We start from the raw sequence: 27095 nt of genomic DNA on the forward strand, positions 1-27095 counted from the left end.
TAAATAAAAAATTAATATATGTGTTAAAATCCAATAAGCATATAATTTTAATGGCATTATAGTTTTGATATTAAATTAATATAAGTGTTAAAATGTGTGTGTTAAAAATCAGAAACATAATGGAATAGTTAACAAACAAAAATTAAGTTTACGTAAAAATAATTACTTGAACATTACAAACTTACTTTAAGTTTTACGGCGTAGAGTGTATGGACGTAGTGGAGTAGAGCTGAGCAACAAGACGGTGTAGGATGGTAGATGGTGTACTAAGCCGGAACTAAGCAGCAAGATGTTCAAACTGGAATCAACCAATATTATTAGATCACTATTACTTTGCATTTAAACATATAAGTGTATTACTAACTAAGAAAATAAAGAAGCTAATCATGTTTCACATATTTAAACTCTGTGTTTACTAAGTTACAAAAATAATGAAACAAATGTTATTCCATAGTAAAAACACATATTAACATTTTAGAAATATTCATTTAATAATTTAAAAGAATTTTCAGTACAAAACTATCCTACACTAAAACGTTTAGTAAACAACTTAGCTAACCTAACAAGTCAATATTGTGCTTTTGCAAAGTTAGTTTAAGAATTATTTTTCAATAAACAATCAAAAAATAATTAATATCAAACCACTAGTAAACACTTAGCAAGTTAAGTTATTCTTACAGAATAAAAATAAAAAAGTTTGATTAAAAATTAACCAACTTTTCAAATGTTATTTTGACTTTAAGTTATAAAATAATTAAACCAACATTAAAGTTTTAAGTTAAAAATATGTTAAAGTGTTTTAGTTTAACAATAAGTCTTAATAAACTTACATGGTTTGGAGCTTGAAGGCGTAGTGAGGGTTGACGAACTGGAGCAACTGAGTGTTCAAGCTGAATGCTCCATCGTTTTAGCCACTACTTATACTAACACTCGTGCGTCACTAAATGATTGCTTATGTGATCAGAGTACAAATTACATCAGCAAAAGGCTGATGTGAGCACAGTACAAGTTGCATCAGAAAAGCTGATGTGGGCAGAGTACAAGTTGCATCAACATAGTCACTAAAGTAATATAGTTAAATACGCAGAAAATAAACAAAACCAATTAGGGAAAAGTATTAAGGTACTATGATATAGAAGGACACATTTGAAACAAAACTCAAACAAATGAACTGATTTTTAAAACAAAAATATTGAAGAAAAGATTTAGACAAATTCTGAAACAGTTATCCGGCTGGCAGAATGTAGTAGGAATATAGTTACAATAATATCGAACTGTATAAATCGATTTTCGAAATTAATATCGATATATCGAATCGAACTAAATACCGATATATCGAAGTTAACAGATGTTTTTACTGTTTTGGGTATCAGGGCAACAGAATGCTGTAGCAATCTTTAGCTATCAGCGGCGCGCTGACCTCCGGGTCACCATGTTTGATTACCAATCACTAATTTGTGCATTTGCCAACTTCTGTTATTCTGTGGAAAATTTTGTTGCACAGTGGACTGTTAACACCACGTGCGTCCTTTACAACATGCTCATGATTATCACTCATTTGCGTCAGCCAGAATCATGATAGATTGGGTATATTACTTGATGTCTCTGTTCAATCAAGCTGTGGTTTTGTGTTAGCTTCAGTGAGCATCTCCTTCCACTAACTTGGTGAGTAAAACACAATTTAAGAATTAGAATCGTTTTGAAACTTAAATATTTTTGAAACTTTAACTTTTTAAAAACTTATACTTAAATTTAATTTTGTTTTTACCAATAAATTCTTTAATCGCTTATATCTTGGAAACGGTAAGAGATAGAGCAAAAATAAGAAAATTTTTAAGAAATTCCATAAAGAAGGTTTACATACATGAGCTATATAATTATATAATTTTCATTCCTCTAGGACATGTTTGGGTTGGACCTAACTATTGACCTTTGCCCAATATGTAATATCTCCGTTATTATTTGAGCTATCGAGTTAAAATTTGGTATGCAGGACGGTGAGAGTCTCTAGTTTGTTTTAGTGCAAACAAAATTCGGAATGGTTCATAAGCTTGCACACTACACACGATCATGTGAATTTTTAAAAGTTGCCTTGTGTTTGGTTATTTACTAACCGATTTATATGAAATTTTGTACATATGTTAAGGACATAAAATACAGTTGACCCGCATGCAAGGATTTGAAAAAAAATCATAAATGTAGGACTTGGGCTTAACTATTTACCTTCACCTTACAATTAATATCTCCTTAACCGTTTGAGATATAGAGTTGAAATTTGGTATGTAGGACGGTCAGAGTCTCTAGTTAGTGTAAATGTAAGAAATTCTGCAACGCTACACTACTTAAACCTCATCAGCGGAGCTCTTGCCTCCCAGCTTCAGCCAGCTCGGTTCCAGAAGAGACAGTGTTTTTCAAAATTTCGTGCGCCAGAACAGACAGTGTTTTTCCTCAAAATTTCGTGTGCCAGAACAGACATTTACTCTCTACTGTAAAATGTAACATATTAAAATGTAACATGCTAAAATGTAACAGTTTATCATGTTAAAATGCAACTTAATAAGATGTAGAATATTAAGATGTAACATTTTAAAATGTAACATTTTATCATGTTAAAATGCAACATGTTAAAATGTAACATATTAAAATGTAACATGTTAAAATGTAACATGTTAAAATGTAATATGCTAAAATGTAACATGCTAAAATGTAACATCGTAAAATGTAACATTTTAAAATAAAACATGTTAAAATGTAACATTTTATCATGTTAAAATGCAACATGTTATAATGTAACATATTAAAATGTAACATGTTAAAATGTAACATTTTATCATGTTAATATGCATGTAAAAACGTAATATGCTAAAATGTAACATGTTAAAATGTAACATCGTAAAATGTAACATTTTTAAATGTAACGTGTTAAAATGTAACATTTTATTATGTTAAAATGCAACATGTTAAAATGTAACATTTTATCATGTTAAAATGTAACATGTTAAAATGTAACATTTTATCATGTTAAAATGCAACATGTTTAAATGTAACATATTAAAATGTAACATGTTAAAATGTAACATGTTAAAATGTAATATGTTAAAATGTTACATGTTAAAATGTAACGTCGTAAAATGTAACATGTTAAAATGTAACATGTTAAAATGTAACATTTTAAAATGTAACATGTTAAAATGTAACATTTTAAAATGTAACATCTTAAAATGTAACATATTAAAATGTAACATGTTAAAATGTAAAATATTAAAATGTATTATGTTAAAATGTAACATGTTAAAATGTAATATGTTAAAATGTAACATGTTAAAATGTAACATCCTAAAATGTAACATTTTTAAATGTAACGTGTTAAAATGTAACATTTTATTATGTTAAAATGCAACATGTTAAAATGTAACATTTTATCATGTTAAAATGCAACATGTTAAAATGTAACATATTAAAATTTAACATGTTAAAATGTAACATGTTAAAATGTAATATGTTAAAATGTTACATGTTAAAATGTAACGTCGTAAAATGTAACATGTTAAAATGTAACATGTTAAAATGTAACATTTTAAAATGTAACATGTTAAAATGTAACATTTTAAAATGTAACATGTTAAAATGTAACATTTTAAAATGTAACATGTTAAAATGTAACATTTTAAAATGTAACATGTTAAAATGTAACATTTTAAAATGTAACATGTTAAATGTAACATTTTATCATGTTAAAATGCAACATGTTAAAATGTAACATATTAAAATGTAACATGTTAAAATGTAATATATTAAAATGTAACATGTTAAAATTTCACATTTTATCATGTTAAAATGCAACATGTTAAAATGTAACATATTAAAATGTAACATGTTAAAATGTAACACGTTAAAATGTAATATGCTAAAATGTAATATGTTAAAATGTAACATCGTAAAATGTAACATTTTTAAATGTAACATATTAAAATGTAACACGTTAAAATGTAACTTTTTTATCATGTTAAAATGTAATATGCTAAAATGTAACATGTTAAAATGTAACATTTTAAAATGTAACATGTTAAAATGTAACATTTTAAAATGTAACATGATAAAATATAACATTTTATCATGTTAAAATGCAACATGTTAAAATGTAACATATTAAAATGTAACATGTTAAAATGTAATATATTAAAATGTAACATGTTAAAATTTCACATTGTATCATGTTAAAATGCAACATGTTAAAATGTAACATATTAAAATGTAACATGTTAAAATGTAACACGTTAAAATGTAATATGCTAAAATGCAATATGTTAAAATGTAACATCGTAAAATGTAACATTTTTAAATGTAACGTGTTAAAATGTAACATTTTAATATGTTAAAATGCAACATGTTAAAATGTAACATTTTATCATGTTAAAATGCAACATGTTAAAATGTAACATATTAAAATTTAACATGTTAAAATGTAACATGTTAAAATGTAACATATTAAAATGTAACACGTTAAAATGTAACATTTTATCATGTTAAAATGTAATATGCTAAAATGTAACATGTTAAAATGTAACACATTAAAATGTAACATGTTAAAATGTAACATTTTATCATGTTAAAATGCAACATGTTAAAATGTAACATATTAAAATGTATTATGTTAAAATGTAACATGTTAAAATGTAATATGTTAAAATGTAACATGTTAAAATGTAACATCCTAAAATGTAACATTTTAAAATGTAACATGGTAAAATGTAACATTTTATCATGTTAAAATGCAACATGTTAAAATGTAACATCCTAAAATGTAACATTTTATCATGTTAAAAAGCAACATTTTAAAATGTAACATATTAAAATATAACATGTTAAAATGTAACATATTAAAATGTATTATGTTAAAAAGTAACATGTTAAAATGTAATATGTTAAAATGTAACATGATAAAATGTTACATCGTAAAATGTAACATTTTAAAATGTAACATGTTAAAATGTAACATTTTATCATGTTAAAATGTAACATATTAAAATGTAACATATTAAAATGTAACAAGTTAAAATGTAACATGTTAAAATGTAATATGTTAAAATGTTACATGTTAAAATGTAACATCCTAAAATGTAACATTTTAAAATGTAACATTGTAAAATGTAACATGTTAAAATGTAACATTTTAAAATGTAACATGTTAAAATGTAACATTTTAAAATGTAACATGTTAAAATGTAACATTTTTAAATGTAACATGTTAAAATGTAACTTGTTAAAATGTAACATATTAAAATGTAACATGTTAAAATGAAACATTTGATCATGTTAAAATGCAACATGTTAAAATGTAACATATTAAAATGTATTATGTTAAAATGTAACATGTTAAAATGTAATATGTTAAAATGTAACATGTTAAAATGTAACATCCTAAAATGTAACATTTTTAAATGTAACATGTTAAAATGTAACATGTTAAAATGTAATATGCTAAAATGTAACATGCTAAAATTTAACATCGTAAAATGTAACATGTTAAAATGCAACATGTTATAATGTAACATATTAAAATGTAACATGTTAAAATGTAACATTTTATCATGTTAAAATGTAACATGTAAAATCGTAATATGCTAAAATGTAACATGTTAAAATGTAACATCGTAAAATGTAACATTTTTAAATGTAACATGTTAAAATATAACATTTTATCATGTTAAAATGCAACATGTTAAAATATAACATGTTCAAATGTAACATATTAAAATGTAACATGCTAAAATGTAACAGTTTATCATGTTAAAATGCAACATAATAAGATGTAGAATATTAAGATGTAACATTTTAAAATGTAACATTTTATCATGTTAAAATGCAACATGTTAAAATGTAACATATTAAAATGTAACATGTTAAAATGTAACATGTTAAAATGTAATATGCTTAAATGTAACATGCTAAAATGTAACATCGTAAAATGTAACATTTTAAAATAAAACATGTTAAAATGTAACATTTTATCATGTTAAAATGCAACATGTTATAATGTAACATATTAAAATGTAACATGTTAAAATGTAACATTTTATCATGTTAAAATGTAACATGTAAAAACGTAATATGCTAAAATGTAACATGTTAAAATGTAACATCGTAAGATGTAACATTTTTAAATGTAACGTGTTAAAATGTAACATTTTATTATGTTAAAATGCAACATGTTAAAATGTAACATGTTAAAATGTAACATTTTATCATGTTAAAATGCAACATGTTAAAATGTAACATATTAAAACGTAACATGTTAAAATGTAACATGTTAAAATGTAATATGTTAAAATGTTACATGTTAAAATGTAACGTCGTAAAATGTAACATGTTAAAATGTAACATGTTAAAATGTAACATTTTAAAATGTAACATGTTAAAATGTAACATTTTAAAATGTAACATATTAAAATGTATTATGTTAAAAAGTAACATGTTAAAATGTAATATGTTAAAATGTAACATGATAAAATGTAACATCGTAAAATGTAACATTTTAAAATGTAACATGTTAAAATGTAACATTTTATCATGTTAAAATGTAACATATTAAAATGTAACATATTAAAATGTAACAAGTTAAAATGTAACATGTTAAAATGTAATATGTTAAAATGTTACATGTTAAAATGTAACATCCTAAAATGTAACATTTTAAAATGTAACATTGTAAAATGTAACATGTTAAAATGTAACGTCGTAAAATGTAACATGTTAAAATGTAACATGTTAAAATTGTAACATGTTAAAATGTAACATTTTAAAATAAAAAATGTTAAAATGTAACATTTTAAAATGTAACAAGTTAAAATGTAACATTTTAAAATGTAACATGTTAAAATGTAACATTTTAAAATGTAACATTTTAAAATGTAACATGTTAAAATGTAACATTTTTAAATGTAACATGTTAAAATGTAATTCAAAGGTTTATTGCGGACATTTTCCATCACGAATGTAAAAAACAATACACAACGTTTCGGGATCTGGAATCTGATCCCGTCCTCAGGTGAAAAAAACTTAACTAACACATTACAACTAACAATACACAAACGCCCAACCTAAGTTGGAATACACTACAGAAGGTAGCAGTCAAAAAATATGCACTGTATAAGCAGTCAAGTCATGATATAACATGCAAATAATAACCAATCACAAAACACTATAATCTATAAAAGGTATAACTTAAAAAACTCACACAATGGAACACTAATAGCACCGTTCACAACGACTCCACCAATTAGACTGAAGCAACATGGCCGACCAATCGGAAACACGGAGACAACAGTAATGGCTTCCGGTCCCTGGAAAATTAAAATCAACAAAATGGCGGAGCGATGTACGATGCCGCAAGATGGGAGTTAATTCTGTTTATTCCTATCACGAGTTTTACTACGAGTTAACATAACTCCGTACATTGATTGAAGCCTCGTACATTAAATTAGCAGACCAACCAATCAGTCAGTCATCGGTTGAAATCAGGCCACTTTGGCTACCCATTTTGAACAAGGAACTAAAGGATAGGGAACTTAATTATTCAATAAATAGGGAAATAACGAATTCTCCTCAAAATTCGCACGTTATGTTAACTCGTAGTAAAACTCGTGATAGGAATAAACAGAATTAACTCCCATCTTGCGGCATCGTACATCGCTCCGCCATTTTGTTGATTTTAATTTTCCAGGGACCGGAAGCCATTACTGTTGTCTCCGTGTTTCCGATTGGTCGGCCATGTTGCTTCAGTCTAATTGGTGGAGTCGTTGTGAACGGTGCTATTAGTGTTCCATTGTGTGAGTTTTTTAAGTTATACCTTTTATAGATTATAGTGTTTTGTGATTGGTTATTATTTGCATGTTATATCATGACTTGACTGCTTATACAGTGCATATTTTTTGACTGCTACCTTCTGTAGTGTATTCCAATTTAGGTTGGGCGTTTGTGTATTGTTAGTTGTAATGTGTTAGTTAAGTTTTTTTCACCTGAGGACGGGATCAGATTCCAGATCCCGAAACGTTGTGTATTGTTTTTTACATTCGTGATGGAAAATGTCCGCAATAAACCTTTGAACAACATTAACTCACCATCACCAACAATGAACTTCAAACAAAGAATTAAAATGTAACTTGTTAAAATGTAACATATTAAAATGTAACATGTTAAAATGAAACATTTGATCATGTTAAAATGCAACATGTTAAAATGTAACATATTAAAATGTATTATGTTAAAATGTAACATGTTAAAATGTAATATGTTAAAATGTAACATGTTAAAATGTAACATCCTAAAATGTAACATTTTTAAATGTAACATGTTAAAATGTAACATGTTAAAATGTAATATGCTAAAATGTAACATGCTAAAATTTAACATCGTAAAATGTAACATGTTAAAATGCAACATGTTATAATGTAACATATTAAAATGTAACATGTTATAATGTAACATTTTATCATGTTAAAATGTAACATGTAAAATCGTAATATGCTAAAATGTAACATGTTAAAATGTAACATCGTAAAATGTAACATTTTTAAATGTAACATGTTAAAATATAACATTTTATCATGTTAAAATGCAACATGTTAAAATATAACATGTTAAAATGTAACATATTAAAATGTAACATGCAAAAATGTAACAGTTTATCATGTTAAAATGCAACATAATAAGATGTAGAATATTAAGATGTAACATTTTAAAATGTAACATTTTATCATGTTAAAATGCAACATGTTAAAATGTAACATATTAAAATGTAACATGTTATAATGTAACATATTAAAATGTAACATGTTAAAATGTAACATTTTATCATGTTAAAATGTAACATGTAAAAACGTAATATGCTAAAATGTAACATGTTAAAATGTAACATCGTAAGATGTAACATTTTTAAATGTAACGTGTTAAAATGTAACATTTTATTATGTTAAAATGCAACATGTTAAAATGTAACATTTTATCATGTTAAAATGTAACATGTTAAAATGTAACATTTTATCATGTTAAAATGCAACATGTTAAAATGTAACATATTAAAATGTAACATGTTAAAATGTAACATGTTAAAATGTAATATGTTAAAATGTTACATGTTAAAATGTAACGTCGTAAAATGTAACATGTTAAAATGTAACATTTTAAAATGTAACATTTTAAAATGTAACATGTTAAAATGTAACATTTTAAAATGTAACATGTTAAAATGTAACATTTTAAAATGTAACATGTTAAAATGTAACATTTTAAAATGTAACAAGTTAAAATGTAACATTTTAAAATGTAACATGTTAAAATGTAACATTTTAAAATGTAACATGTTAAAATGTAACATTTTAAAATGTAACATGTTTAAATGTAACATTTTAAAATGTAACATGTTAAATGTAACATTTTATCATGTTAAAATCCAACATGTTAAAATGTAACATATTAAAATGTAACATGTTAAAATGTAACATATTAAAATGTATTATGTTAAAATGTAACATGTTAAAATGTAATATGTTAAAATGTAACATGTTAAAATGTAACATCCTAAAATGTAACACTTTAAAATGTAACATGGTAAAATGTAACATTTTATCATGTTAAAATGCAACATGTTAAAATGTAACATCCTAAAATGTAACATTTTAAAATGTAACATGTAAATGTTACATTTTATCATGTTAAAATGCAACATTTTGAAATGTAACATATTAAAATGTAACATGTTAAAATGTAACATATTAAAATGTATTATGTTAAAAAGTAACATGTTAAAATGTAATATGTTAAAATGTAACATGATAAAATGTAACATCGTAAAATGTAACATTGTAAAATGTAACATGTTAAAATGTATCATTTTATCATGTTAAAATGCAACATGTTAAAATGTAACATATTACAATGTAACATGATAAAATGTAACATTTTATCATGTTAAAATGCAACATGTTAAAATGTAACATATTAAAATGTAACATGTTAAAATGTAATATATTAAAATGTAACATGTTAAAATTTCACATTTTATCATGTTAAAATGCAACATGTTAAAATGTAACATAAATGTAACATGTTAAAATGTAACACGTTAAAATGTAATATGCTAAAATGTAACTTGTTAAAATGTAACATCGTAAAATGTAACATTTGAAAATGTAACATTTTAAAATGTAACATGTTAAAATGTAACATTTTATCATGTTAAAATGCAACATGTTAAAATGTAACATTTTATCATGTTAAAATGCAACATGTTAAAATGTAACATATTAAAATGTAACATTTTATCATGTTAAAATGCAACATGTTGAAATGTAACATATTAAAATGTAACATGTTAATATGTAACATTTTATCATGTTAAAATGCAACATGTTAAAATGTAACATATTAAAATGTAACATGTTAAAATGTAACATTTTATCATGTTAAAATGCAACATGTTAAAATGTAACATATTAAAATGTAACATGTTAAAATGTAACATGTTAAAATGTAACATGTTAAAAATGTAACATGTTAAAATGTAATATGTTAAAATGTTACATGTTAAAATGTAACATCCTAAAATGTAACATTTTAAAATGTAACATTGTAAAATGTAACATGTTAAAATGTAACATTTTAAAATGTAAAATGTTAAAATGTTACATGTTAAAATGTAACGTCGTAAAATGTAACATGTTAAAATGTAACATGTTAAAATGTAACATTTTAAAATGTAACATGTTAAAATGTAACATTTTAAAATGTAACATGTTAAAATGTAACATTTTAAAATGTAACATGTTATAATGTAACATTTTAAAATGTAACATGTTAAATGTAACATTTTATCATGTAACATGTTAAATGTAACATTTTATCATGTTAAAATGCAACATGTTAAAATGTAACATATTAAAATGTAACACGTTAAAATGTAACATTTTATCATGTTAAAATGTAATATGCTAAAATGTAACATGTTAAAATGTAACATTTTAAAATGTAACATGTTAAAATGTAACATTTTAAAATGTAACATGATAAAATGTAACATTTTATCATGTTAAAATGTAACATATTAAAATTTAACATGTTAAAATGTAATATGTTAAAATGTTACATGTTAAAATGTAACTTGTTAAAATGAAACATTTGATCATGTTAAGATGCAACATGTTAAAATGTAACATATTAAAATGTATTATGTTAAAATGTAACATGTTAAAATGTAATATGTTAAAATGTAACATGTTAAAATGTAACATCCTAAAATGTAACATTTTAAAATGTAACATGTTAAAATGTAACATGTTAAAATGTAATATGCTAAAATGTAACATGCTAAAATTTAACATCGTAAAATGTAACATGTTAAAATGCAACATGTTATAATGTAACATGTTAAAATGCAACATGTTATAATGTAACATATTAAAATGTAACATGTTAAAATGTAACATTTTATCATGTTAAAATGTAACATGTAAAAACGTAATATGCTAAAATGTAACATGTTAAAATGTAACATCGTAAAATGTAACATTTTTTAATGTAACGTGTTAAAATGTAACATTTTATTATGTTAAAATGCAACATGTTAATAATGCATTTTAACATGATAAAATGTTACATTTTAACATGTTGCATTTTAACATAATAAAATGTTACATTTTAACACGTTACATTAAAAAAGGTTACATTTTACGATGTTACATTTTAACATGTTACATTTTAGCATATTACATTTTAACATGTTACATTTTAACATGTTACATTTTAAAATGTTACATTTTAGGATGTTACATTTTAACATGTTACATTTTAACATATTACATTTTAACATGTTACATTTTATCATTATACATTTTAATATGTTACATTTTAACATGTTGCATTTTAACATGATCAAATGTTTCATTTTAACATGTTACATTTTAATATGTTACATTTTAACAAGTTACATTTTAACATGTTACATTTAAAAATGTTACATTTTAACATGATACATTTTAAAATGTTACATTTTAACATGTTACATTTTAAAATGTTACATTTTAACTTGTTACATTTTAAAATGTTACATTTTAACATTTTTTATTTTAAAATGTTACATTTTAACATGTTACAATTTTAACATGTTACTTTTTAACATGTTATATTTTACGACGTTACATTTTAACATGTAACATTTTAACATATTACATTTTAACATGTTACATTTTAACTTGTTACATTTTAATATGTTACATTTTAATATGTTACATTTTAACAAGATAAAATGTTACATTTTAACATGTTACATTTTAAAATGTTAAATTTTACGATGTTACATTTTATCATGTTACATTTTAACATATTACATTTTAACATGTTACTTTTTAACATAATACATTTTAATATGTTACATTTTAACATGTTATATTTTAGTATGTTACATTTTAAAATGTTGCTTTTTAACATGATAAAATGTTACATTTTACCATGTTACATTTTAAAATGTTACATTTTAGGATGTTACATTTTAACATGTTACATTTTAACATATTACATTTTAACATGTTACATTTTAACATGTTACATTTTAACATAATACATTTTAATATGTTACATTTTAACATGTTGCATTTTAACATGATAAAATGTTACATTTTAACATGTTACATTTTAATGTGTTACATTTTAACATGTTACATTTTAGCATATTACATTTTAACATGATAAAATGTTACATTTTAACGTGTTACATTTTAATATGTTACATTTTAACATGTTACATTTTAACATGTTAAATTTTAATATGTTACATTTTAACATGTTGCATTTTAACATGATAAAATGTTACATTTTAACATGTTGCATTTTAACATAATAAAATGTTACATTTTAACACGTTACATTTAAAAATGTTACATTTTACGATGTTACATTTTAACATGTTACATTTTAGCATATTACATTTTAACGTGTTACATTTTAACATGTTACATTTTAATATGTTACATTTTAACATGTTGCATTTTAACATGATAAAATGTGAAATTTTAACATGTTACATTTTAATATATTACATTTTAACATGTTACATTTTAATATGTTACATTTTAACATGTTGCATTTTAACATGATAAAATGTTACATTTTATCATGTTACATTTTAAAATGTTACATTTTAACATGTTACATTTTAAAATGTTACATTTTAACATGTTACATTTTAGCATATTACATTTTAACATGATAAAAAGTTACATTTTAACGTGTTACATTTTAATATGTTACATTTTAACATGTTGCATTTTAACATGATAAAATGTTACATTTAACATGTTACATTTTAAAATGTTACATTTTAACATGTTACATTTTAAAATGTTACATTTTAACATGTTACATTTTAAAATGTTACATTTTAACATGTTACATTTTAAAATGTTACATTTTAACAAGTTACATTTTAAAATGTTACATTTTAACAAGTTACATTTTAAAATGTTACATTTTAACATGTTACATTTTAACATGTTACATTTTACGACGTTACATTTTAACATGTAACATTTTAACATATTACATTTTAACATGTTACATTTTAACATGTTAAATTTTAATATGTTACATTTTAACATGTTGCATTTTAACATGATAAAATGTTACATTTTAACATGTTGCATTTTAACATAATAAAATGTTACATTTTAACACGTTACATTAAAAAATGTTACATTTTACGATGTTACATTTTAACATGTTACATTTTAGCATATTACGTTTTTACATGTTACATTTTAACATGATAAAATGTTACATTTTAACATGTTACATTTTAATATGTTACATTATAACATGTTGCATTTTAACATGTTACATTTTACGATGTTAAATTTTAGCATGTTACATTTTAGCATATTACATTTTAACATGTTACATTTTAACATGTTACATTTTAAAATGTTACATTTTAGGATGTTACATTTTAACATGTTACATTTTAACATATTACATTTTAACATGTTACATTTTAACATAATACATTTTAATATGTTACATTTTAACATGTTGCATCTTAACATGATCAAATGTTTCATTTTAACAAGTTACATTTTAACATGTAACATTTTAACATATTACATTTTAACATGTTACATTTTAACATGTTAAATTTTAATATGTTAAATTTTAACATGTTGCATTTTAACATGATAAGATGTTACATTTTATCATGTTACATTTTAAAATGTTACATTTTAACATGTTACATTTTAAAATGTTACATTTTAACATGTTACATTTTAGCATATTACATTTTAACATGATAAAATGTTACATTTTAACGTGTTACATTTTAATATGTTACATTTTAACATGTTGCATTTTAACATGATAAAATGTTACATTTAACATGTTACATGATAAAATGTTACATTTAACATGTTACATTTTAAAATGTTACATTATAACATGTTACATTTTAAAATGTTACATTTTAACATGTTACATTTTAAAATGTTACATTTTAACATGTTACATTTTAAAATGTTACATTTTAACATGTTACATTTTAACATGTTACATTTTACGACGTTACATTTTAACATGTAACATTTTAACATTTTACATTTTACAATGTTACATTTTAAAATGTTACATTTTAGGATGTTACATTTTAACATGTAACATTTTAACATATTACATATTTACATGTTACATTTTTAACATGTTACATTTTAACATGTTACATTTTAACATGTTACATTTTAATATGTTACATTTTAACATGTTGCATTTTAACATGATAAAATGTTACATTTTAACATGTTACATTTTAATATGTTACATTTTAACATGTTGCATTTTAACATGATAAAATGTTACATATTAACATGTTACATTTTAATATGTTACATTTCAACATGTTGCATTTTAACATGATAAAATGTTACCTTTTAATATGTTACATTTTAACATGTTGCATTTTAACATGATAAAATGTTACATTTTAACATGTTGCATTTTAACATGATAAAATGTTACATTTTAACATGTTACATTTTAAAATGTTACATTTTCAAATGTTACATTTTACGATGTTACACTTTAACAAGTTACATTTTAGCATATTACATTTTAACGTGTTACATTTTAACATGTTACATTTATGTTACATTTTAACATGTTGCATTTTAACATGATAAAATGTGAAATTTTAACATGTTACATTTTAATATATTACATTTTAACATGTTACATTTTAATATGTTACATTTTAACATGTTGCATTTTAACATGATAAAATGTTACATTTTATCATGTTACATTGTAATATGTTACATTTTAACATGTTGCATTTTAACATGATAAAATGATACATTTTAACATGTTACATTTTACAATGTTACATTTTACGATGTTACATTTTATCATGTTACATTTTAACATGTTGCATTTTAACATGATAAAATGTTACATTTTAACATGTTACATTTTAATATGTTACATTTTAACATGTTGCATTTTAACATGATAAAATGTTACATATTAACATGTTACATTTTAATATGTTACATTTCAACATGTTGCATTTTAACATGATAAAATGTTACATTTTAATATGTTACATTTTAACATGTTGCATTTTAACATGATAAAATGTTACATTTTAACATGTTGCATTTTAACATGATAAAATGTTACATTTTAACATGTTGCATTTTAACATGATAAAATGTTACATTTTAACATGTTACATTTTAAAATGTTACATTTTAACAAGTTACATTTTAAAATGTTACATTTTAACAAGTTACATTTTAAAATGTTACATTTTAACATGTTACATTTTAACATGTTACATTTTACGACGTTACATTTTAACATGTAACATTTTAACATATTACATTTTAACATGTTACATTTTAACATGTTAAATTTTAATATGTTACATTTTAACATGTTGCATTTTAACATGATAAAATGTTACATTTTAAAATGTTACATTTTCAAATGTTACATTTTACGATGTTACACTTTAACAAGTTACATTTTAGCATATTACATTTTAACGTGTTACATTTTAACATGTTACATTTATGTTACATTTTAACATGTTGCATTTTAACATGATAAAATGTGAAATTTTAACATGTTACATTTTAATATATTACATTTTAACATGTTACATTTTAATATGTTACATTTTAACATGTTGCATTTTAACATGATAAAATGTTACATTTTATCATGTTACATTGTAATATGTTACATTTTAACATGTTGCATTTTAACATGATAAAATGATACATTTTAACATGTTACATTTTACAATGTTACATTTTACGATGTTACATTTTATCATGTTACATTTTAACATGTTGCATTTTAACATGATAAAATGTTACATTTTAACATGTTACATTTTAATATGTTACATTTTAACATGTTGCATTTTAACATGATAAAATGTTACATATTAACATGTTACATTTTAATATGTTACATTTCAACATGTTGCATTTTAACATGATAAAATGTTACATTTTAATATGTTACATTTTAACATGTTGCATTTTAACATGATAAAATGTTACATTTTAACATGTTGCATTTTAACATGATAAAATGTTACATTTTAACATGTTACATTTTAAAATGTTACATTTTAACAAGTTACATTTTAAAATGTTACATTTTAACAAGTTACATTTTAAAATGTTACATTTTAACATGTTACATTTTAACATGTTACATTTTACGACGTTACATTTTAACATGTAACATTTTAACATATTACATTTTAACATGTTACATTTTAACATGTTAAATTTTAATATGTTACATTTTAACATGTTGCATTTTAACATGATAAAATGTTACATTTTAACATGTTGCATTTTAACATAATAAAATGTTACATTTTAACACGTTACATTAAAAAATGTTACATTTTACGATGTTACATTTTAACATGTTACATTTTAGCATATTACGTTTTTACATGTTACATTTTAACATGATAAAATGTTACATTTTAACATGTTACATTTTAATATGTTACATTATAACATGTTGCATTTTAACATGTTACATTTTACGATGTTAAATTTTAGCATGTTACATTTTAGCATATTACATTTTAACATGTTACATTTTAACATGTTACATTTTAAAATGTTACATTTTAGGATGTTACATTTTAACATGTTACATTTTAACATATTACATTTTAACATGTTACATTTTAACATAATACATTTTAATATGTTACATTTTAACATGTTGCATCTTAACATGATCAAATGTTTCATTTTAACAAGTTACATTTTAACATGTAACATTTTAACATATTACATTTTAACATGTTACATTTTAACATGTTAAATTTTAATATGTTACATTTTAACATGTTGCATTTTAACATGATAAGATGTTACATTTTATCATGTTACATTTTAAAATGTTACATTTTAACATGTTACATTTTAAAATGTTACATTTTAACATGTTACATTTTAGCATATTACATTTTAACATGATAAAATGTTACATTTTAACGTGTTACATTTTAATATGTTACATTTTAACATGTTGCATTTTAACATGATAAAATGTTACATTTAACATGTTACATGATAAAATGTTACATTTAACATGTTACATTTTAAAATGTTACATTATAACATGTTACATTTTAAAATGTTACATTTTAACATGTTACATTTTAAAATGTTACATTTTAACATGTTACATTTTAAAATGTTACATTTTAACATGTTACATTTTAACATGTTACATTTTACGACGTTACATTTTAACATGTAACATTTTAACATTTTACATTTTACAATGTTACATTTTAAAATGTTACATTTTAGGATGTTACATTTTAACATGTAACATTTTAACATATTACATATTTACATGTTACATTTTTAACATGTTACATTTTAACATGTTACATTTTAACATGTTACATTTTAATATGTTACATTTTAACATGTTGCATTTTAACATGATAAAATGTTACATTTTAACATGTTACATTTTAATATGTTACATTTTAACATGTTGCATTTTAACATGATAAAATGTTACATATTAACATGTTACATTTTAATATGTTACATTTCAACATGTTGCATTTTAACATGATAAAATGTTACATTTTAATATGTTACATTTTAACATGTTGCATTTTAACATGATAAAATGTTACATTTTAACATGTTGCATTTTAACATGATAAAATGTTACATTTTAACATGTTACATTTTAAAATGTTACATTTTCAAATGTTACATTTTACGATGTTACACTTTAACAAGTTACATTTTAGCATATTACATTTTAACGTGTTACATTTTAACATGTTACATTTATGTTACATTTTAACATGTTGCATTTTAACATGATAAAATGTGAAATTTTAACATGTTACATTTTAATATATTACATTTTAACATGTTACATTTTAATATGTTACATTTTAACATGTTGCATTTTAACATGATAAAATGTTACATTTTATCATGTTACATTGTAATATGTTACATTTTAACATGTTGCATTTTAACATGATAAAATGATACATTTTAACATGTTACATTTTACAATGTTACATTTTACGATGTTACATTTTATCATGTTACATTTTAACATATTACATTTTAACATGTTACTTTTTAACATAATACATTTTAATATGTTACATTTTAACATGTTACATTTTAATATGTTACATTTCAAAATGTTGCATTTTAACATGATAAAATGTAACATTTACATGTTACATTTTAAAATGTTACATTTTAGGATGTAACATTTTAACATGTTGCATTTTAACATGATAAAATGTTACATTTTACCATGTTACATTTTAAAGTGTTACATTTTAGGATGTTACATTTTAACATGTTACATTTTAACATATTACATTTTAACATGTTACATTTTAACACAATACATTTTAATATGTTACATTTTAACATGTTACATTTTAATATGTTACATTTTAACATGTTGCATTTTAACATGATAAAATGTTACATTTAACATGTTACATTTTAAAATGTTACATTTAAACATGTTACATTTTAAAATGTTACATTTTAACATGTTACATTTTAAAATGTTACATTTTAACATGTTACATTTTAACATGTTACATTTTACGACGTTACATTTTAACATGTAACATTTTAACATATTACATTTTAACATGTTACATTTTAACATGTTACATTTTAATATGTTACATTTTAACATGTTGCATTTTAACATGATAAAATGTTACATTTTAACATGTTACATTTTAACATGATAAAATGTTACATTTTAACATGTTGCATTTTAACATAATAAAATGTTACATTTTAACACGTTACATTTAAAAATGTTACATTTTACGATGTTACATTTTAACATGTTACATTTTAGCATATTACGTTTTTACATGTTACATTTTAACATGATAAAATGTTACATTTTAACATGTTACATTTTAATATGTTACATTATAACATGTTGCATTTTAACATGATAAAATGTTACATTTTAACATGTTTTATTTTAAAATGTTACATTTTACGATGTTACATTTTAGCATGTTACATTTAAGCATATTACATTTTAACATGTTACATTTTAACATGTTACATTTTAATATGTTACATTTTAACATGTTGCATTTTAACATGATAAAATGTTACATTTTAAAATGTTACATCTTAATATTCTACATCTTATTATGTTGCATTTTAACATGATAAACTGTTACATTTTAGCATGTTACAATTTAATATGTTACATTTTAACATGTTATATTTTAACATGTTGCATTTTAACATGATAAAATGTTATATTTTAACATGTTACATTTAAAAATGTTACATTTTACGATGTTACATTTTAACATGTTACATTTTAGCATATTACGATTTTACATGTTACATTTTAACATGATAAAATGTTACATTTTAACATGTTACATTTTAATATGTTACATTATAACATGTTGCATTTTAACATGTTACATTTTACGATGTTAAATTTTAGCATGTTACATTTTAGCATATTACATTTTAACATGTTACATTTTAACATGTTACATTTAAAAATGTTACATTTTAGGATGTTACATTTTAACATGTTACATTTTAACATATTACATTTTAACATGTTACATTTTAACATAATACATTTTAATATGTTACATTTTAACATGTTGCATTTTAACATGATCAAATGTTTCATTTTAACATGTTACATTTTAATATGTTACATTTTAACAAGTTACATTTTAACATGTTACATTTAAAAATGTTAATATGTTAAAATGTAACATGATAAAATTAACATCGTAAAATTTAACATTTTAAAATGTAACATGTTAAAATGTAACATATTAAAATGTAACATATTAAAATGTAACAAGTTAAAATGTAACATGTTAAAATGTAATATGTTAAAATGTTACATGTTAAAATGTAACGTCGTAAAATGTAACATGTTAAAAAGTAACATGTTAAAATTGTAACATGTTAAAATGTAACATTTTAAAATAAAAAATGTTAAAATGTAACATTTTAAAATGTAACAAGTTAAAATGTAACATTTTAAAATGTAACATGTTAAAATGTAACATTTTAAAATGTATCATGTTAAAATGTAACATTTTTAAATGTAACATGTTAAAATGTAACTTGTTAAAATGTAACATGTTAAAATGTAACTTGTTAAAATGTAACATATTAAAATGTAACATGTTAAAATGAAACATTTGATCATGTTAAAATGCAACATGTTAAAATGTAACATATTAAAATGTATTATGTTAAAATGTAACATGTTAAAATGTAATATGTTAAAATGTAACATGTTAAAATGTAACATCCTAAAATGTAACATTTTAAAATGTAACATGTTAAAATGTAACATCCTAAAATGTAACATTTTAAAATGTAACATGGTAAAATGTAACATTTTATCATGTTAAAATGCAACATGTTTAAATGTAACATCCTAAAATGTAACATTTTATCATGTTAAAAAGCAACATTTTAAAATGTAACATATTAAAATATAACATGTTAAAATGTAACATATTAAAATGTATTATGTTAAAAAGTAACATGTTAAAATGTAATATTTAAAATGTAACATGTTAAAATGTAACATTTTTAAATGTAACGTGTTAAAATGTAACATTTTATTATGTTACATTTAAAATGTTACATTTTAACATGTTACATTTTAAAATGTTACATTTTAACATGTTACATTTTAAAATGTTACATTTTAACATGTTACATTTTAAAATGTTACATTTTAACATGTTACATTTTAAAATGTTACATTTTAACATGTTACATTTTAAAATGTTACATTTTAACATGTTACATTTTAAAATGTTACATTTTAACATGTTACATTTTAAAATGTTACATTTTAACATGTTACATTTTAAATGTTACATTTTAACATGTTACATTTTAAAATGTTACATTTTAACATGTTACATTTTAACATGTTACATTTTAAAATGTTACATTTTAACATGTTACATTTTAACATGTTACATTTTACGACGTTACATTTTAACATGTAACATTTTAACATATTACATTTTAACATGTTACATTTTAACATGTTAAATTTTAATATGTTACATTTTAACATGTTGCATTTTAACATGATAAAATGTTACATTTTAACATGTTGCATTTTAACATAATAAAATGTTACATTTTAACACGTTACATTTAAAAATGTTACATTTTAGGATGTTACATTTTAACATGTTACATTTTAACATATTACATTTTAACATGTTACATTTTAACATAATACATTTTAATATGTTACATTTTAACATGTTACATTTTAATATGTTACATTTTAACATGTTACATTTTAAAATGTTACATTTTAACATGTTACATTTTAAAATGTTACATTTTAACATGTTACATTTTAACATGTTACATTTTACGACGTTACATTTTAACATGTAACATTTTAACATATTACATTTTAACATGTTACATTTTAACATGTTACATTTTAATATGTTACATTTAAACATGTTGCATTTTAACATGATAAAATGTAACATTTTAAAATGTAACATGTTAAAATGTAACATTTTAAAATGTAACATGTTAAAATGTAACATTTTAAAATGTAACATGTTAAAATGTAACATTTTAAAATGTAACATGTTAAAATGTAACATTTTAAAATGTAACATGTTAAATGTAACATTTTATCATGTTAAAATGCAACATGTTAAAATGTAACATATTAAAATGTAACACGTTAAAATGTAACTTTTTATCATGTTAAAATGTAATATGCTAAAATGTAACATGTTAAAATGTAACATTTTAAAATGTAACATGTTAAAATGTAAAATTTTAAAATGTAACATGATAAAATGTAACATTTTATCATGTTAAAATGCAACATGTTAAAATGTAACATATTAAAATGTAACATGTTAAAATGTAATATATTAAAATGTAACATGTTAAAATTTCACATTTTATCATGTTAAAATGCAACATGTTAAAATGTAACATATTAAAATGTAACATGTTAAAATGTAACACGTTAAAATGTAATATGCTAAAATGTAACATGTTAAAATGTAACATCGTAAAATGTAACATTTTTAAATGTAACGTGTTAAAATGTAACATTTTATTATGTTAAAATGCAACATGTTAAAATGTAACATTTTATCATGTTAAAATGCAACATGTTAAAATGTAACATATTAAAATTTAACATGTTAAAATGTAACATGTTAAAATGTAACATATTAAAATGTAACACGTTAAAATGTAACATTTTATCATGTTAAAATGTAATATGCTAAAATGTAACATGTTAAAATGTAACACATTAAAATGTAACATGTTAAAATGTAACATTTTATCATGTTAAAATGCAACATGTTAAAATGTAACATATTAAAATGTATTATGTTAAAATGTAACATGTTAAAATGTAATATGTTAAAATGTAACATGTTAAAAAGTAACATCCTAAAATGTAACATTTTAAAATGTAACATGGTAAAATGTAACATTTTATCATGTTAAAATGCAACATGTTAAAATGTAACATCCTAAAATGTAACATTTTATCATGTTAAAAAGCAACATATTTAAAATGTAACATATTAAAATATAACATGTTAAAATGTAACATATTAAAATGTATTATGTTAAAAAGTAACATGTTAAAATGTAATATGTTAAAATGTAACATGATAAAATGTAATATCGTAAAATGTAACATTTTAAAATGTAACATGTTAAAATGTAACATTTTATCATGTTAAAATGTAACATATTAAAATGTAACATATTAAAATGTAACAAGTTAAAATGTAACATGTTAAAATGTAATATGTTAAAATGTTACATGTTAAAATGTAACATCCTAAAATGTAACATTTTAAAATGTAACATTGTAAAATGTAACATGTTAAAATGTAACGTCGTAAAATGTAACATGTTAAAATGTAACATGTTAAAATTTTAACATGTTAAAATGTAACATTTTAAAATAAAAAATGTTAAAATGTAACATTTTAAAATGTAACAAGTTAAAATGTAACATTTTAAAATGTAACATATTAAAATGTATTATGTTAAAATGTAACATGTTAAAATGTAATATGTTAAAATGTAACATGTTAAAATGTAACATCCTAAAATGTAACATTTTTAAATGTAACATGTTAAAATGTAACATGTTAAAATGTAATATGCTAAAATGTAACATGCTAAAATTTAACATCGTAAAATGTAACATGTTAAAATGCAACATGTTATAATGTAACATATTAAAATGTAACATGTTAAAATGTAACATTTTATCATGTTAAAATGTAACATGTAAAAACGTAATATGCTAAATGTAACATGTTAAAATGTAACATCGTAAAATGTAACATTTTTAAATGTAACATGTTAAAATATAACATTTTATCATGTTAAAATGCAACATGTTAAAATATAACATGTTAAAATGTAACATATTAAAATGTAACATGCTAAAATGTAACAGTTTATCATGTTAAAATGCAACTTAATAAGATGTAGAATATTAAGATGTAACATTTTAAAATGTAACATTTTATCATGTTAAAATGCAATATGTTAAAATGTAACATATTAAAATGTAACATGTTAAAATGTAACATGTTAAAATGTAATATGCTAAAATGTAACATGCTAAAATGTAACATCGTAAAATGTAACATTTTAAAATAAAACATGTTAAAATGTAACATTTTATCATGTTAAAATGCAACATGTTATAATGTAACATATTAAAATGTAACATGTTAAAATGTAACATTTTATCATGTTAAAATGTAACATGTAAAAACGTAATATGCTAAAATGTAACATGTTAAAATGTAACATCGTAAAATGTAACATTTTTAAATGTAACATTTTATTATGTTAAAATGCAACATGTTAAAATGTAACATTTTATCATGTTAAAATGTAACATGTTAAAATGTAACATTTTATCATGTTAAAATGCAACATGTTTAAATGTAACATATTAAAATGTAACATGTTAAAATGTAACATGTTAAAATGTAATATGTTAAAATGTTACATGTTAAAATGTAACGTCGTAAAATGTAACATGTTAAAATGTAACATGTTAAAATGTAACATTTTAAAATGTAACATGTTAAAATGTAACATTTTAAAATGTAACATGTTAAAATGTAACATATTAAAATGTAACATGTTAAAATGTAACATATTAAAATGTATTATGTTAAAATGTAACATGTTAAAATGTAATATGTTAAAATGTAACATGTTAAAATGTAACATCCTAAAATGTAACATTTTTAAATGTAACGTGTTAAAATGTAACATTTTATTATGTTAAAATGCAACATGTTAAAATGTAACATTTTATCATGTTAAAATGCAACATGTTAAAATGTAACATATTAAAATTTAACATGTTAAAATGTAACATGTTAAAATGTAATATGTTAAAATGTTACATGTTAAAATGTAACGTCGTAAAATGTAACATGTTAAAATGTAACATGTTAAAATGTAACATTTTAAAATGTAACATGTTAAAATGTAACATTTTAAAATGTAACATGTTAAAATGTAACATTTTAAAATGTAACATGTTAAAATGTAACATTTTAAAATGTAACATGTTAAAATGTAACATTTTAAAATGTAACATGTTAAATGTAACATTTCATCATGTTAAAATGCAACATGTTAAAATGTAACATATTAAAATGTAACACGTTAAAATGTAACTTTTTATCATGTTAAAATGTAATATGCTAAAATGTAACAGGTTAAAATGTAACATTTTAAAATGTAACATGTTAAAATGTAACGTTTTAAAATGTAACATGATAAAATGTAACATTTTATCATGTTAAAATGCAACATGTTAAAATGTAACATATTAAAATGTAACATGTTAAAATGTAATATATTAAAATGTAACATGTTAAAATTTCACATTTTATCATGTTAAAATGCAACATGTTAAAATGTAACATATTAAAATGTAACATGTTAAAATGTAACACGTTAAAATGTAATATGCTAAAATGTAATATGTTAAAATGTAACATCGTAAAATGTAACATTTTTAAATGTAACGTGTTAAAATGTAACATTTTAATATGTTAAAATGCAACATGTTAAAATGTAACATTTTATCATGTTAAAATGCAACATGTTAAAATGTAACATATTAAAATTTAACATGTTAAAATGTAACATGTTAAAATGTAACATATTAAAATGTAACACGTTAAAATGTAACATTTTATCATGTTAAAATGTAATATGCTAAAATGTAACATGTTAAAATGTAACACATTAAAATGTAACATGTTAAAATGTAACATTTTATCATGTTAAAATGCAACATGTTAAAATGTAACATATTAAAATGTATTATGTTAAAATGTAACATGTTAAAATGTAATATGTTAAAATGTAACATGTTAAAATGTAACATCCTAAAATGTAACATTTTAAAATGTAACATGGTAAAATGTAACATTTTATCATGTTAAAATGCAACATGTTTAAATGTAACATCCTAAAATGTAACATTTTATCATGTTAAAAAGCAACATTTTAAAATGTAACATATTAAAATATAACATGTTAAAATGTAACATATTAAAATGTATTATGTTAAAAAGTAACATGTTAAAATGTAATATGTTAAAATGTAACATGATAAAATGTAACATCGTAAAATGTAACATTTTAAAATGTAACATGTTAAAATGTAACATTTTATCATGTTAAAATGTAACATATTAAAATGTAACATATTAAAATGTAACAAGTTAAAATGTAACATGTTAAAATGTAATATGTTAAAATGTTACATGTTAAAATGTAACATCCTAAAATGTAACATTTTAAAATGTAACATTGTAAAATGTAACATGTTAAAATGTAACGTCGTAAAATGTAACATGTTAAAATGTAACATGTTAAAATTGTAACATGTTAAAATGTAACATTTTAAAATAAAAAATGTTAAAATGTAACATTTTAAAATGTAACAAGTTAAAATGTAACATTTTAAAATGTAACATGTTAAAATGTAACATTTTAAAATGTAACATGTTAAAATGTAACATTTTTAAATGTAACATGTTAAAATGTAACTTGTTAAAATGTAACATATTAAAATGTAACATGTTAAAATGAAACATTTGATCATGTTAAAATGCAACATGTTAAAATGTAACATATTAAAATGTATTATGTTAAAATGTAACATGTTAAAATGTAATATGTTAAAATGTAACATGTTAAAATGTAACATCCTAAAATGTAACATTTTTAAATGTAACATGTTAAAATGTAACATGTTAAAATGTAATATGCTAAAATGTAACATGCTAAAATTTAACATCGTAAAATGTAACATGTTAAAATGCAACATGTTATAATGTAACATATTAAAATGTAACATGTTAAAATGTAACATTTTATCATGTTAAAATGTAACATGTAAAATCGTAATATGCTAAA

This window comes from Macrosteles quadrilineatus, unplaced genomic scaffold (assembly GCF_028750875.1).
Source record: "Macrosteles quadrilineatus isolate MER2022 unplaced genomic scaffold, UCM_ALF_1.0 Scaffold_1__1_contigs__length_201487025, whole genome shotgun sequence".
Lineage (NCBI taxonomy): Eukaryota > Metazoa > Arthropoda > Insecta > Hemiptera > Cicadellidae > Macrosteles > Macrosteles quadrilineatus.